The sequence below is a fragment of the Nothobranchius furzeri genome, chromosome 14, assembly GCF_043380555.1.
Source record: "Nothobranchius furzeri strain GRZ-AD chromosome 14, NfurGRZ-RIMD1, whole genome shotgun sequence".
Taxonomy (NCBI): Eukaryota; Metazoa; Chordata; class Actinopteri; order Cyprinodontiformes; family Nothobranchiidae; genus Nothobranchius; species Nothobranchius furzeri.
The window spans coordinates 47,250,257-47,259,499 of NC_091754.1; positions in this window are offsets into that span (position 1 = coordinate 47,250,257).

A 9,243-nucleotide genomic window follows, 5' to 3' on the forward strand; every position below is an offset into this window, starting at 1 on the left:
TACAATTCATACTGATCAATGTGATGTGTGAAACAACAGGAATTGAAATGTTGATATCCCTTCTGTCCCACTTCTATCCATCCGTCTATTCTACCGATGCAGCAGTCTCATCTGCGGTTTTGTCTATTTGCAAACAGACTTTATGTAAAAGCGAAGGATGCAAGAACACGATGCCCCCCCCCCCCCCCCCCCAAAAAAAAACCAAAGCGAGCCACATCAGTGATAGGTGATACCTCTTCACCAGGCCATACAAATGAGCCACTGGTGCATTTTGCAATGGAAATAAGGAGCATCTGTGTGTGACGACACCTGTGGCTTGGGAGTAAATCAACGCTGGTTTTTGCACAGATTGCTGGTTGCAGCTTTACATCTCCCTCGCAGGCTTTGTGAATTAGGGAGGAGTGGATATCTTTGTGTGTGGTTAGTGAGACAAAGCAGATAAGCTTCCAGTCCAAACCACACCGATGAGGGAACGTCAGGGCAGGAGACTGGGACAGAAAACCAGGGGATGAAGCAACAAACCGCATAAACAACCACCACACACTTGCAGGGAAGAGGTATCCTATACCTTGGCAACAGGCCCCATCAATCTTAAATGTAGCCTAGTTACCCAACAGCCCCCGCTTCTGTGTTTCCTCCTTTCCTCTTATCTTTTTCTCCATCCTTCTATCTTCTAGTTCCCAGTGGGAAAGCATAGGGAGACGGGAGGCTATAAATAGCTTCAGCTACCCTCGGGCAGAGAGTCAGTCATCTCACTCTAATGCAGCTTCTTCTCGTCAAAAACGTGTTTCCAGATCGTCGCTTCAAACGGAGAGGAGGGTGAGCAGCCCAACGACGTCGGTCTCTATCTAAACTTAAACGCCGTCCTGTAGGGAGAAACGGGCCGACCTGACCCCGGTCCTGGCATGAACAGCACACACTATGTTGAAAGAGGCCTTTGTTATGCAGCAGAACTGAGAATGAGACGTCTGTCTGTGGTAGCGTGGTGTTTACAGGGAGAGAGACGGGAACGACAGAAAGACAGGAAGGATGCTCCAGCCTCATTACATTCAGAGCACTTCCGTTCTGGCGGCTTCGTCCAGGGTGACTCCACCGAACAAGGTGAACCAGACAGGAACAATACGATTAATCAAATACGCCTCTCCTTGAAGAGCCTTTTCCTCTGGGTCGCAAATTTGCTTCCCGAGGGCACCGCCTGACGTCACGGTGACTGAAAGAGAATGGGTGACCCCTGTGTGAGTCCCCACCAGTTTGCATCCCATGAACATTTGGAAACAACCATCTGACCCTCATTTCATGCCGGTGGAGTTGGAAAAACAAAGTGGTAATGTAATTTAGCAAACTGCTTCTCCGTGCTTCCCTGTGAAGGCCCAGATCTGATATTAAATACTAAATTAGTTGGAAATTGGTCATTAAGATGCATGCTTCTGCTGCACATGCAACATGCATGGGAGTCACGAGGTGGGTTTAATGAAACTCTGGAGATTTTCAATCATAAAAACCAGAAACCACGCCAGAACACCTAGCATGCATGGTAGCCGTCCTTGTGACGGACCTGCAGACCAGATTTATGAATCCAATACTACTGAGGCAGTTCAGTGCAGAAAATTTATTAGGAGAATTCATAATTTAGGCTGGGAGAGCAGAATTCCCATTCAAACCTTTGGAAATGTATGAGCTGCTGCTTGATTATGAGAAAAATACATTAATGGACCTTATTTAAAGTCTGGGTCAAACGTTGGTTTCAAAAGAACGTTTAAAATAAAATATCATTCTGACAGGTTTCCTTTAGAAACTACAGATATTAAAATACATCCTGAAAGTTTTCTTCAAGATGTCACATTAGAGATCCTCTAATTCAGCGAAAAACGCCGGTAAATCACGGCGCTGGGACCCGTCCAAGATGCTAAACAGCTGCTGATGGATGGGCTCCTTCAGGACACATCGTGTCCAGACGAGTCGAATGTCCTCTCAGGTGACATAAACGACGAGTTATTGGACCGCCGTGCTCTTTTCAGCTATATCTTTTTATTTCTAAGAGGTTTTCTTTTCAGAACATAAAAAAGTCACCAAAAGGCATTTGTTTAAAAACATTTAGACGAATCATCACGTTAGCACTTAAGCTAGCATCTAGCTGGGCTGTGAGCCGTAAATGTGATTGAGGACCAAACTTTTTTCATTTTTTATTTCAGCTACAAAGTTTCCTAATGTCTTAGCGGACACCTTCCAAAGCTGTCTCGCATTTCTCGAACATTCTGTCCCAACACCATGAATGTTGGTAGCAGAAAAATTCCAGCATCACGAAAAAGAAAACGTGGTTTATACACGCTGCCCCTCTTCATTCGGGCTTTCCACCGGAAGTGTAATCTATGAATAGTGTTTTCCCACGAGCTCAGCGGTGCAGCTCCCCACCGGGAGCATTTCAGACGTGGACTGGCAGCTCAAACGTTCTGCGCAGCTGGTCCTGTGAGGTCACAAATTTACCGAAGATTAGAAATAACGCACATGATTTTGGCAGTTCACAGCCGGGAGAAAGGCAACACGCATCCAGAAAGCTAAGCGGTTCACTTTCTGTCCTGCTTGCCTCAGCTACGGAGGTTTCGCAGGTAATGACGCTGATGAGGATGCTTTTAACAAGTTAATCAACTGAAATGATGTTTTGCGCTGTTCCAGCATTTGACTTCCTGTCTGAATCACTGAGCCTGGCGGGTTCTGGCAGCGTAGCGAGTAAAAAAAAAAAAAAGACCTGAAGCGAAAAAGCTACGCGACACCACGCTTCTGGTACGCGTCCAGGACCCATTTACGATAACAGCAGCCATTAGTTCACCGGGGTTACGCGATGCTTACGCGTAACCCCGGTGGAAAGCCGGGGTCATTAACAGGCACCTGATTCCCAACACACACAGTGACTTTTGGAGGGAATATTTGTTGCAGAAAATTTCCAAACATCAAAATTCCAGGGTCACGACTCTTCTCCTCCTCATCGAAAGGAGGCAGTAATGGTGGTTCTGTTTGTTGTTCTCTGGTTATCCAGCCATGGAAAATCTGAGACAGAACCATACGGACTGGAAAAGCCTTGGGATTTTGCTGGAAAAGCTGGCAACTTCCATAACAACGGACGAAGGAACGGAGGAAGATGCAAAAGAAAAATGAAAACCTGAATTTTAATAATTTACTTTCTGCCCTCCTCAGTATTTTGTCACTACTTCTTCTTTAGTCAACATCTTTGTTTGTTGAGAGGGTTTCGTGTAAATAATGAAAATAACTCCGTAAATTTTTAATGAGCATCCATGACAGTGAAACAAATGGTTGCTAAGAGACCTATGATGCAACTGTTCAGCCTCACTCTCCAGGCCTATTGCCTTACAACAACAAACACCCACAACGGCGCGGCTGCACCAGCAGCCACAGGTGTGACTATCTGCCGGATTTCCTCTCGACTCTTTTGGTTTTTAACCAGCTTGCGTAACAGCAGCGTCCCCCGAAGCCGCGGCCACACATCCATGCTTTGTCTTAACCCGCTGTGTCCAGATCCGTGTCAAAAGGCACGGGGACAGGGCTCCGAGCAAGCGGTGTAAACCGCAATTGCCGCTGACAGCTCATTGGCAGAACACGGTGTATCCCGTTTCCCGGCTGGGACCAGACAAAAAACACGGGGACAAAAGATGCGTCCTGTTCCTTTCATTAGCTCATGTTCTCCGCTGTCTTTGTCCCAAGACCAATTAAAAACAAGTCTTCTCTAATGATTCCAGAACAGCACCCTGGTTTCAGCGCCATGATCAGGTGTTTGTGTGTGGAGGGAAGGGCCGGCGCTGAGCATCGTTTGAACAAGGACACGTTGGGGGCCGAGCCGTTGCACAAGAGACCCCCTGGGTTTGTCCTCTGGGGGGGCTGTTAGTCATGTTTAGCCAAGCTGGAGGCACATGGGAGGGCAGATATGACGGACTGTCTGTCTGTCTGGCTGCAGCCTCGTCTCTGTGCACCCGGTTCAGCAAGACAGAGAGAGGGCGCGGCATCACGGGAACACGCCACAGAGGAGGATTTTGCAATCTGCCATGGCTGTTTTCCGTGATTGGCTTTAAAGACCTGAAACAACATGTTAGGACGAGCGGGCGAGCAGACAAACGTGACAAAGGGGCTAAAAATTCCCCACATTAAGGCGAGTGGCTGCTATGCACAAAGGAGGCAGCGTTTGTGTCATGCACGCTCCATTTTTAGCTGCACAGCAAAAACCCGCTCAATCACGGTGAGGAGAATCAACACGGGAGACCAAAAATAATGATTGTTTGCCCACCACGTGTGCACGTGCACATTTCTGGTGTGCGTGCTTCTAAAAATAGACTCGGGGATAAGCCGGGCCCTCTTTATTGCAGTGAAAGCTTTTAACCCATTCAACCCCTGGATTTAGGCAGAGGATGTGTGATGGAGAGCATTTGGAGCAGATGGAGAAGGGACGAGTGAGCGGAGAAACGTGGTTTATTTAAGCATAAACAACCATAAATTGGTCTTTATTCAGCACTATAGGTGCAGAGAGGGTTTACTCTCTTTCATTCACTGTTTCCATTCACCAGTTCATTCTCCAGGTCTGTATGCCTCCAGCTAACAGCGTCTGACAGGTGTAATAAAAGCAAATCCATAACATAGACTCACAGCCATCTGGAGGCACACTGTACCGCAGCGTTTGTAAAAGACGTGGGTGGGATCCAAAAACGGTCCCAGAAAAAGGCCATCAAATCATCCTTAAGGAGATTAGCACACCAAGCAGCTGGCTGTCAAAAGATCTAATACTTTCAAATCAAAATAAAAGGCAATAAATCTTTCTGTCGCTGCGCCAACGATAAGGAGACCGCGGCTCTAGAGTTTTATAAGAACGTTATTAACTTCTGGTCACGACTACGAGAAAGCTTTAAATCCAAATCTAGAAACTACCCTTCTTTATTAACAGTTTATTAAAAACACACCAGGAGGACGTGGATAACAGGTGTGTGTGTGTGCGTGTGCGTGTGCGTGTGTGTGTGTGTGTGTGTGTGTGTAGGCCCGTCTCTGGGGTCGGTTTTTCCTCACCTACGAGGGAAAAACCCTCTATGGGGTGTGATGCGTACACGTGTCGCTGCTGTTTTACGTCAGCAGACGTCCCTCGCTGCCTGAACTCCCTGCAGAGCAGACGCTAACCAGTTCCCAGTTCCAGTAACAAGGATAAGACCTGATGGTGATAGTAGTTTTCCCCTGGTTTAGGTTAAAGTCAGACGGTTCCATCAACTCCCTGCTTGCACTCACTTCTCATCCACAGCTTGAAGCTCAGCGGCAGCCTGAATAAATCTGAATGTGACGAAAAAGTTTGTATTTGTTGTTTTTCACAAAAAAATGCTAAAAGATCAAATTTACATCATCAAACTGATAAAAAAAAGACCCAAATAATAAAGTTTATGGTTTCAGGAATGTTCCAGAAAGTGGAGCAGATTTTAAAAAGGACAAATTTTACAAATCTCACTTTTTAAATGCTTTTGTGATGCCATGTGGGTCTCCGCTGCTCCAGTAAACACTCCACATGTGAAAAAACATTAAATCTGTTTTCTGTCAGGAATTATCTCTCTAAAACAAACTGTTTGAAAAAGTCCCCGTTTGTGATGTCACAATAACATAAATTAAAACAGAACCCACCCATCTTTGTCACTGGAGGAGCAGCGGCTCTACTCTGAGCCCCTCTCCTCATAACAGCCAATCAGAGGGTGTGTGGGCGTGGCCAACATTAACTAGTCTTCCTAAAGAGCCAGAGTCTTGAAACGGCTCATTTTCTAAGGTACTCATGTGAGAGGGGTTTAGTGCACAGAGCTTCATAAACATGGTTTGTATGGACACTATGGCCTCTTATAGGTTAAGAGTAAAACTATAAAAACATCAAACCACAAACCTTTGTAACTCACGCGGTTGTGTTTCATGTTTAAAACAGCTAACCAATGTTCAGCAAAGTAGGGGTGCGAGATATCAGTTATAAGTCCTGATGAAACACTGACCAGACTTTCCATCATGACTATTATGAAGAAATTTATCACAGAATTCTTTAGAAAATGTTCAAACTGCCTTTTTCCAAACAGAAAAAAAACTACATTAATTATTGCTAGTGCTGCCATTTATGTAGAAGTAATAGTGACAGTATTCAGCATTTTACTCAGTTAACCCTCCCACTGTCCTAATGGGTGTGACCCCGCGAGGATAGTTGACCATTGAGCAGGGTTGATGGTTTATCCCTTGGGTCCATGTGGCAGGGGTGAGGAGTGATGTATGTACGTTGTATGAACGTACGTATGTATGTTGTATGAACATATGTTTGCTGTACATACAAACGTTGTATGTATGTACAACATACATACATACATACATACGCTTTATGAACATATGTATGTATGTATGTTGTATGAAAGTACGTATGTATGTATGTTGTATGAACATATGTATGTATGTATGTATGTATGTATGTATGTATGTACGTATGTTGTATGAACGTATGTATGAACGTATGTATGTATGTATGTATGTATGTATGTACGTATGTTGTATGAACGTATGTATGTATGTACGTATGTTGTATGAACGTATGTATGTATGTATGTATGTTGTATGAACGTATGTATGTATGTATGTATGTATGTATGTTGTATGAACGTATGTATGTATGTTGTATGAACGTATGTATGTATGTATGTATGTATGTATGTATGTTGTATGAACGTATGTATGTATGTTGTATGAACGTATGTATGTATTAGGGTTGTCACGGTATGAAAATTTAACCTCACGGTTATTGTGACCAAAATTATCACGGTTTTCGGTATTATCGCGGTATTTTTTAAACGGTGTTGCATATGTTCAGAAAGCATTGATAGTCCTGTTCTACACAAACTGAAATAGTTCTGAAAAGGTTTAACAGTGTTTATTAAACCTAAAATAACACAAAGCCTTAGCAAAAGTGCAACTTTTCACAAGTAAAGGAACAAATAGCTTATTTTTCTGGAACGTGTTACAGTAGTCAGTGCAGGTTTAAATTATCTCGTCTCGTCTCGTCTTCCTCCGCTTATCCGGGTCCGGGTCGCGGGGGCAGCATCCCAACTAGGGAGCTCCAGACCGTCCTCTCCCCGGCCTTGTCCACCAGCTCCTCCGGCAGGACCCCAAGGCGTTCCCGGACCAGATTGGAGATGTAACTTCTCCAACGTGTCCTGGGTCGACCCGGGGGCCTTCTGCCGGCAGGACATGCCCGAAACACCTCCCCGGGGAGGCGTCCAGGAGGCATCCTGACCAGATGCCCAAACCACCTCAACTGGCTCCTTTCGATCCGGAGGAGCAGCGGTTCTACTCCGAGTCCCTCCCGAATGTCCGAGCTCCTCACCCTATCTCTAAGGCTGAGCCCGGCCACCCTACGGAGGAAACTCATTTCTGGTAGGGTCTCCCATGACAAATTGGTCTTAGGTGAAGGGTGAGACAAAGAACGGTTCGAAGGATCTTTCATGGCGGTGAAAACGAAGAGTCGGAGTACCCGGCCCGGAGGGTTACCGGGGTCCCACCCTGGAGCCAGGCCTGGGGTTGGGGCCCGTGAGCGAGCGCCTGGTGGCCGGGCTTTCGCCCATGGGGCCCGGCCGGGCCCAGCCCGAACCGGATACATGGGCTCGTCCAACTGTGGACCCACCACCCGCAGGAGGAACATGAAGGGTCCGGTGCAATGTGAATCGGGTGGCAGACCAAGGCGGGAGCCTTGGCGGTCCAATCCCCGGACAAGAAATGAGGTTTAAATTATACAAATCCAAACATTCAAAACATAAACAATATGTAAACAAATCAAAGAAACACCACTTGTTTTCTCATATACTTGTTTTCTTCATTATCAAAATGAAAATCTAAAACTCCAGTCCACACTTGACTTGAGCACTGTACAAGTCAACCTTAAAAAAATATGTATTTAAAATAAATAGCCACTTTAAACAAATTACTAAAATAACTACTACACTATGTAATCAAATCCAAATGTTCAAGTATAAATGGCATTGAATAAGTAAACAAATCAATGACAAGGAACTAATTGTATATTTCTCTTCATCATCAACAAATAAGATGCTTCATCCAGCAACAGGGTGTCCGTGACACGGTTTAAATGCTGGCAGAGGGCGCTGCGGCTGCAGTCTATAGTGACTCGTTGCATTCTCCCTCAGCCAAAAGTCCTCACGTCATGCATTTAAGCTAAAATGCTAATGTTAACTTACCTTGCACTGGCTGTAGAGACGTGGGTGATGGTCACGCAGACGTGCCATGAGATTCGAAGTGTTGCTGCCTTTTGCAGACACTTGTTTCCTGCACGTTCTGCAAACGGGATAGCCGTCTTCTATTAACTGTCCCTCAGCATTTTTCAGAAATCCAAAATATGCCCATACTTCCAATTTAGTCTTCTTTGAGGGCTGATGGATGTCCTGGGCGCTGCCGTCTCCTCCTTCGGCCATTATTTCAGCTTCAAAGTTTTGGTGCCGTTGCAAACTAAAAAGTGCGTGTGCGCGCAGCGGGAACTTCAGCTGAAGCGACGGTGGCTGGTAAGGGTCATCGCGCCGAAACCGCGGCCACGGTAAACCCACCGAGATAATTTAGTTTATTAAAAACTGGACGGTTATTTTTATTGTCAACTTTTTTACCGGGGTTTACCGCTATACCGGTTACCGTGACAACCCTAGTATGTATGTATGTTGTATGAACGTATGTATGTATGTATGTTGTATGAACGTATGTATGTTGTATGAACGTATGTATGTATGTATGTATGTTGGATGAACGTATGTATGTATGTATGTATGTTGTATGAACATATGTATGTATGTATGTTGTATGAACGTATGTATGTATGTTGTATGAACGTATGTATGTATGTATGTATGTATGTTGTATGAAAGTACGTATGAACGTATGTATGTATGTATGTATGTATGTATGTATGTATGTATGTTGTATGAAAGTACGTATGTATGTATATTGTATGAATGTATGTATATATGTATGTATGTATGTATGTATGTGCATATGTATGTATGTTGTATGAGCGTATGTATGTTGTATGTATATTGTATGAATGTATGTATGTATGTTGTATGAATGTATGTATGTATGTATGCATGTTGTACGAATGTATGTATGTATGTATGCATGTTGTATGAACGTATGTATGTTGTATGAACATATGTATGTATGTATGTTGTATGAACGTATGTA